This window comes from Sinocyclocheilus rhinocerous, unplaced genomic scaffold, assembly GCF_001515625.1.
Source record: "Sinocyclocheilus rhinocerous isolate Xijiao unplaced genomic scaffold, SAMN03320098_v1.1 scaffold153, whole genome shotgun sequence".
Taxonomy (NCBI): Eukaryota; Metazoa; Chordata; class Actinopteri; order Cypriniformes; family Cyprinidae; genus Sinocyclocheilus; species Sinocyclocheilus rhinocerous.
In genome coordinates, this window is record NW_015660878.1 from 1483576 (window position 1) to 1490706 (window position 7131).

General features: G+C 34.5%; 1 pseudogene; it reads right to left on the reverse strand.

Moving 5' to 3' along the window:
- Positions 1 to 1791: 1791 nt before the first annotated feature.
- Positions 1792 to 6557, reverse strand: LOC107725539 (glucoside xylosyltransferase 1-like; annotated as a pseudogene).
- Between the last annotated feature and the right edge of the window lie 574 nt (positions 6558 to 7131).

Below are 7131 nucleotides of genomic sequence, written 5' to 3' on the forward strand. Positions count from 1 at the left end.
TCATCATCCTGGTTGTCAGATATAAGAGGATGACCACCTACAGGCCCTCATTATTGTTCTATCAGGTCTAGCCTTTGACCTGCACATCCTTGTAAATCAGCTCTTGTGATGGCCTCAGGTGGTCCAGACATGGATTATTTGCTGCTACATTGATCCATGAGATGTAACTATGAAACATGACATCAGTCTCCTCATTGTGTTCTGTAGTCTGTGAAGTCATCGCGACCTTCAAGCACCGGTTGCTGATGCTTCAAATGGACTATATGCAGGTCAGCTTCTATATTATAAATGAGTTAGGTCTTCCTTGTGTCATTAACATCTACTGCTTTAAGGGTTGCCAAGTAATGATATTTTGATCGTTGATCTCAATACAGAACTTCCTAGGGCCATTTCCTCTTTTGTTTTTGTTTTTTTGTGCTCCAAGAGCTATAACTTAGTAGTGTTTTAAATTTACATCAGTTTTTCACTTTGCAAATAAGTATGTCTCAGCCTGTTATGAGATGAAGAAAGTATTGTTTGGATGTGGTTCAGTATTTACTGTTGTGTTATGTGATCACAGAACAAAGCCACTGTAATCACTCGGACACTGCCTGTTTTTATAAAAACCTGAATCAATGCTGCTCCCTGGTGGAGGAAAGTTGTAACTTTTTGTTTATTTATTTTTTTTTTTAATAAAAAAAAAATCGGACAGTTTAGAAGCAGGTGTTTATTTTATCTTTTATTTTATTTTATCAAGTCAATTGCAGAAATGTCACATTACAAATGCAAAATGTTCTATCAGCTTTATGTAAATTTCTAAAAATAATAATATTTATAATGTAATAAATAATAAATAATAAAATAATGTAAACTCCACATTTTCAGTTTGTAGCTTGTACTAAATCCTTTCTGTGATTTATTTGGTTTTAAAATGATAGGTTTAAAAGAATAGTTCGCCCAAAAATGAAAATTAGCTGATAATTTACTTACCCTTCAGGCCATCCAAGATGTAGATTAGTTTTTTAATGGAGGAAGCATCATTATGGATTATAGACTTCTATTTTGGCCGGAAGCAAGTGAAGTTAAAAACATCATAATGATGGATTGGTTTCTTACAAACACGCAGATTTTTATAAGACGTTAACTGGTGGACTGGAGTCGTGTGGATTATTGTGATGCTTGTATCAGCTGTTTGGAGACTCATTCTGACGGCACCCATTCACTGCAGAGGATCCATTGCTGAGCAAGTGATGTAATGCTACATATCTCCAAATCTGTTCCAGTAAAGAAACAACTCATCTACATCTTGGATGGCCTGAGGGTGAGTACATTTTCAGCAAATTTTCATTTTTAGGTGAACTATACCTTTTAATATTTTTTCATTCTTGCTCCAGTAATTCTTCAGTGGGGAATGAAAAGTGATGGTCACAAAGTCTAATTAGTGATATATATTTTTATTACATATGAACATTATGTAAAATGAACACGATATTTACATTTTCAAGTATTTCCCAATTTATGCTATGACCTCTTGCAGTACAACAGTACATCCAAAAGCACTACAAAAGAAGCATAACAGTAGTCACAACAATTTACCTTATTTGTTTCTGGAAATTAAGTCGTTCAGATTTGGAATGACATTTGGCTAAATAATGACTTTTTATTTGTATTTATTTTTTACTGTCCCTTTAACTAGGATAAAAATTCACATTTCATCATTCAACCCATTCTACTAATATTGCACAGATTCGAATGGAAGAGCAGCGACACTCCTATCCTGTCTCGGAGAATACATTTCTGTCATTATTCAGCAACAACATTACAGCTCAGCCACCTGCTGGAAGCATTCTCTGGATCTTCCTTACAGACATTCCAAGTCCTCTGGTAAAGAAATGACTAACTTTCCCACCGTATGTGTGAGTGGTTCCGTTCAGCGCCTCCTCCAGGGGTAACAAGAATGATTTTATGAGATCCTCTCCAAATAAGTACTGCCAGAAAATAGTAAAGAGTTGATTTATTAGCTTTGGAATGGATGGGGGAAAAAACAAAAGTTAAAAACTAGCAACTAACAAATCCCCTCTAAAATAATACAACTTACATGTTTGAAAGCGTCATACACAGCCTGGAAGGCTGGCTGTTTGTCGCTGTGAAACACTCCTCTGTTGCCATGTAGCATTAAAACACCCTCTTCCTCTGCCAGGATGCAGTTGCTGCCATAGATGCAGTGGTCAGGACGGTAGTTCCAATGGCAGGGGAAGGTAAATACAATCTCTGGGTGAACACACACATATGTTATAGAGACTTGAAAGGGAATAAAACTATAAGGAACGCTTACCTGGATTGTAATGGAAGATGACATTGATCAGATCTGGATCACCCCAGGTTATGTTAAGCTTGTATTCCTGTAACAGAGGCATCAGAAGCTCGTCCCAGTGCAGACCAACAGAAGTCATGCCATTCTGTCCATGCAGAGCGAAAAAAGAAAAAGAGTAGAGTTTGTAATGAGTAAAGAGACCTTTACCCCCCTCTTCTGGACTCAAATGTAATTACATGTTTAAAAACCCCATTAACATGGAGTCATAAATAGATAAATAGATGTTTTGCACAAATTTTACTGGAATGTATTTAAATAAGTAGCACAACTGTTTTCAACACCGATAATAATATGAAATGTTTCTTGAGCGCCAAATCAGCATATTAGAATGATTTCAGAAGGATCATGTGACACTGAAGACTGATTTAATGGCTGCTGAAAATTCAGCATTGCCATCACAAGAATAATTTGTTTTAAAATATATTCAAATAGAAAACATTTATATTAAATTGAAGTGATATTTCACAATAATACTGTTTTTTACTGTATTTTTTTTTTATTAAAATGTAACCTGGATGAGCACAAGAGACTTCTTTCATAATATTTTTCAGAAATCTTACCAAGCCCAAACTTAAAATATATATCTTTATATTACTTGGGTAAATATTATTATTATTAAATCTCTTTATTTTTGATATTTTATTTGTGTTTTGTATTTTTATATGAATTATATTCTTTTTAAATTTGATTTAAAAAAAAAATGCCTTTCTGTTTGATGGTAGGTGTTTTAATATAGTAATAGAATGTCACATGACATTTGCAGCCCACATGATTGGTCAAAACATGTTTGCCTTTGAAACAAGATGGCGACATCCAGATTGAGCACGAATAGCTCTGTCCAGGTACATCAGCCCTCATACAAAGGAAGAACGTTTAGGGTCCGGCACTTTAATCTCACTTTGAATTGTGTCATTCGCATCCGGGTCAAATTCATCAGCATGCACAGAGTTGATGCCAGTTTTTCCATAATACGGATGCCGGGAGAAGCGACTATACCAGGCAATCTGCGACTCCTCATGCTCTGGTGCTCTACTAACTGTGTGGAGTTGAAGTGCGTCAACATGTCCCAGATCAGCTCTACAGGCTGCAGGAAGAGGACATCGGTGTCCACCTAGAGTAAGGAGTCCACCTCCTTTAGCATCATCTGTAGAGAGAAGAATGGAATTGCAAATAGTTTGTCAAACTGCAAATTCATTTTCTATTTTTAGAAAAATAACATTGCTATTTCAGAAAAGAGTCATATGAATTTTTTGGCATCTTCCAAAAGGAAAGCAGCATTTTCTAGTGCAATCACTGTAACCTTTTTTTAAACGACATAAGCCAAAAAATCAGCTTTTGCTTAAAATAGTTAAGCTAGATATTTTAAACTAAACTTTAAATTGCAGTATTACTCATTGGTAAGAAGAGTCTCTGTGATGCACATGGCTTGAAAAGCTGACTCCACTCTTCATGGTTCTCATGGGGGAATGAAATGGAGTGAACAACATTGCTGAATTTTGCTCGGATGAAAGCTGGCCAGGAATCCAGCTGTACAAGTGGAAAATGCATTGGAAAAGAGTAAATCTTTCATCTCTTTATACAGTTTCTCAACAGTTTAGTAGCAGATTAAAGGAATAGGTCACCCAAAAATGAAAATTTGCTGAAAATTGACATCCTCAGGCCATACAAGATGTAGATGAGTTTGTTTCTTCATCAGAACAGATTTGAAGAAATTACGTTGACCATTTAAAATGACATGTATTCCCTTTGATGTTGGAAACACATGCACATTCTTGTGAAACAACATAGATGTGCATGCATATGTCAGAAATGACAACTGGCTCATACTGACTGCTGTTTTTATGCTGGTGTGTAACTGCTCCTCTGCAAAGATGTGAAATCTCAAGGCTCGGCTGCTGAGCATTGCTGCGGTCTTGAGCATGTTGACAGCTTCTCCATGTCTCTCTCCACAAGCCACCACAGCCAGCTGCATCGTCTCTCGCTGTCCAGGTGAATATACCTTGTGCGCAACATCTCTGTAAATAGATCAGTTTGTTTTACTGAACACCATGAGTAAATAAACTAGCTACTACTTCTTTTCAAACAAACAGTCAGTGCAAGGAGATTATCCTTTAGAAAATATTGATTTTTTAAATGAGCTTCATTATGAGTTAATAATGTATAAAATATGAGTAATAAAATAAAATATACGTTTTATTTTCTAATAATTTGCAGTCAAGTTTGCAATAATCATTAAATATCAAAATTAAACAGACAATTTTTTATGTAATAAGATGGGCAAAGAAAAAAAACATTTGAATTAAACATTTAACATTTGTTTAAAAGTAACTTTGTTATAATAGTTAACAAAAGCTATCTAATAGGTCTCACTACAAAGGGAAAAAAAACTAAATGGGCTGATAAAAAGATTGATGAGTAAATAAGACCACCACTTTTCCAACAAATGATCTGCAAAAAGAAGCTGCTCTCTCTGTTCAAAAAATGACAGAAACTACATTTTAAAGGAGCTGTTTTTAGTTTATAATTTAAATTTTTTTTATTTCAACAATACGTGTCAAAATTAAATAGGAAAAAACTTTTAAAAATTAAAAAAGGTGACAAACTAAACTAAAAATTTCAACTAAATGTGATGCACTAAGATATTTGATCTTACTAAATGTATCTTATAGGTATCACAACAAAGAAAAAAAAAAAACACAGATTGGCTGATAAAATGATGGATTAGTAAATAAACAATACCACAACTACATCTCCAACAAAAAGAGCTGTTTCTATTCCCTAATTATTTGCAATTATTTTCTAGTTTAACATTTTTGCAAGATACATTAAATAAACATTGAAATTAATGTAAAAAATGAATGACGTGATAATTATTAAAATATATTTAATGTTTTTTATTATAATAGTTTATTAAACATCTAATAGGTCTTACAATTTTTTTTGGTATTTTATATATATATACATACATGCGCATATATATATATATATATATAATTTTGTTTACACACACACGTTTGCTTCTGTGAATTGTGGAGACTTTCCATAGACTTCTACTACTTTTATACTGACCAAACAATATTTTTATCCCCTAACCCTAAACCTACCCCTTACAGATTTTTTTTTTTTTTGCACTGTTAAACATTCAGATAAGCATCATTTACTATTTTTAATTATTTTTTTTTAATTATTTTTAATTACTGCAGGCTGGTCCCCACAATGTAAAAAATGTCAGGTTTTACTACTCTTGTGGGGTAATTTGGTGTGTATATATATATATATATATATATATACACACACACACACACACATACGCATATATATATATATATTTTTTTTTTTTATTTTTTTTTTTTCCTGAGATAAGTTCAATCAATTAGAGAAATTCAAGACAAAATCACCCATTTGCCTGTAATCTGAGCCTACCAGCTGAAACACAGGTGTGCGTGAGAAAGGCGTGATTTGGCAGTTTGTGGTCTGTTGCATCACTGCTCAACATCTCAACAACGTTCTCGACATGTCAGCGCTCTCCCTTGACAGTGAATCGGTACAGGTAAGGTGTGAACACCGAGTCAGTGTGGAATTACACAGGCTGTTGTCATGCGCATCGTTTTCCTTTCATGTGGATTCGGAGTGTTGGACGTTTCCTGTACTTCTGACCTCCTATGCGAATAATATAGAAGATACAATTCACCCTTTTAAAACAAACAAACAAACAAACAAAACTTTTAAAACGCCACTTAAGTGAATTCCGCCAAACAAACATTCTTTAAACAAAATTAATGAAACAAATCTGATTTACAGCGGTCTGTGTGATGTGGTTGCGGTGGCTCGTTGTTTTGATTTTACTCCATTTAAGTTAAAGGGGTTATTTTGTGTATTTGGTGTAACAGAATATGTTGACATGCTTTAATGTTCAAAAAACACATTTTTCAAATACTGTACATTATTGTAGGCCCTCTATGCCCCGCCTCTCTCAAACGCTTGGTTTTCTACAAAGTCCCTCCTTCCAACAAGCCAGTTTGCTCTGATTGGCCAGCTGACCCAGTGCATTGTGATTGGCCGAAGCGACGGATGGCTCCAGTGGCGCCCTAACTTGCTTTAAAACAGGCGAAAAACTTTTAGCGTCATGTTTACTGAACAAAAATACTAAAGACAGAAGAGCGATAACTATGCACAAACTAAATGTACTTAGATATACACGCATTCTACAGGACACGGACACTGTTTTACTTGAAAAGAGTATACTGTGTGTGTGTGTGTGTGTACTCGCCCACTAATGACTACTAGCGATGTCCGGTTCGTGAATGAATCGCTCTTTTGAGTCGGATCTTTTCCACGAAACGGTGGAAATGATTCACATGACAGGGATAGCGGAAATGTCGCAGCTGGCGTGCTGTACATATTTTTAGAAATGTGTTTGTACGACAGTTTTAGCAAAACTGACTTTTTTATACATATAAAATAGCATTATTGCTAAACATTTATGAGCTGAATCCTGGCTGCTACAAACTGAAATTGGTTACATGAAATTATAATTACATCCTGATAAAGCTTAAACGGAAAATAAAACACAAATAAAACATGTGACCCTGGACCAAAACCTCAAAGTCATAAGGGTCTTTTTTTTTTTTTATTGAGATTTATACATCATCTGAAAGCTGAAAAAGCTACCATTGATGTATGGTTTGTAAGGATAGGACAATATTTGTCTGAGATAAATCTATTTGAAAATCTGGAATCTGAGGGTGCAAAAATATCAAAATATTGAGAAAATCGCC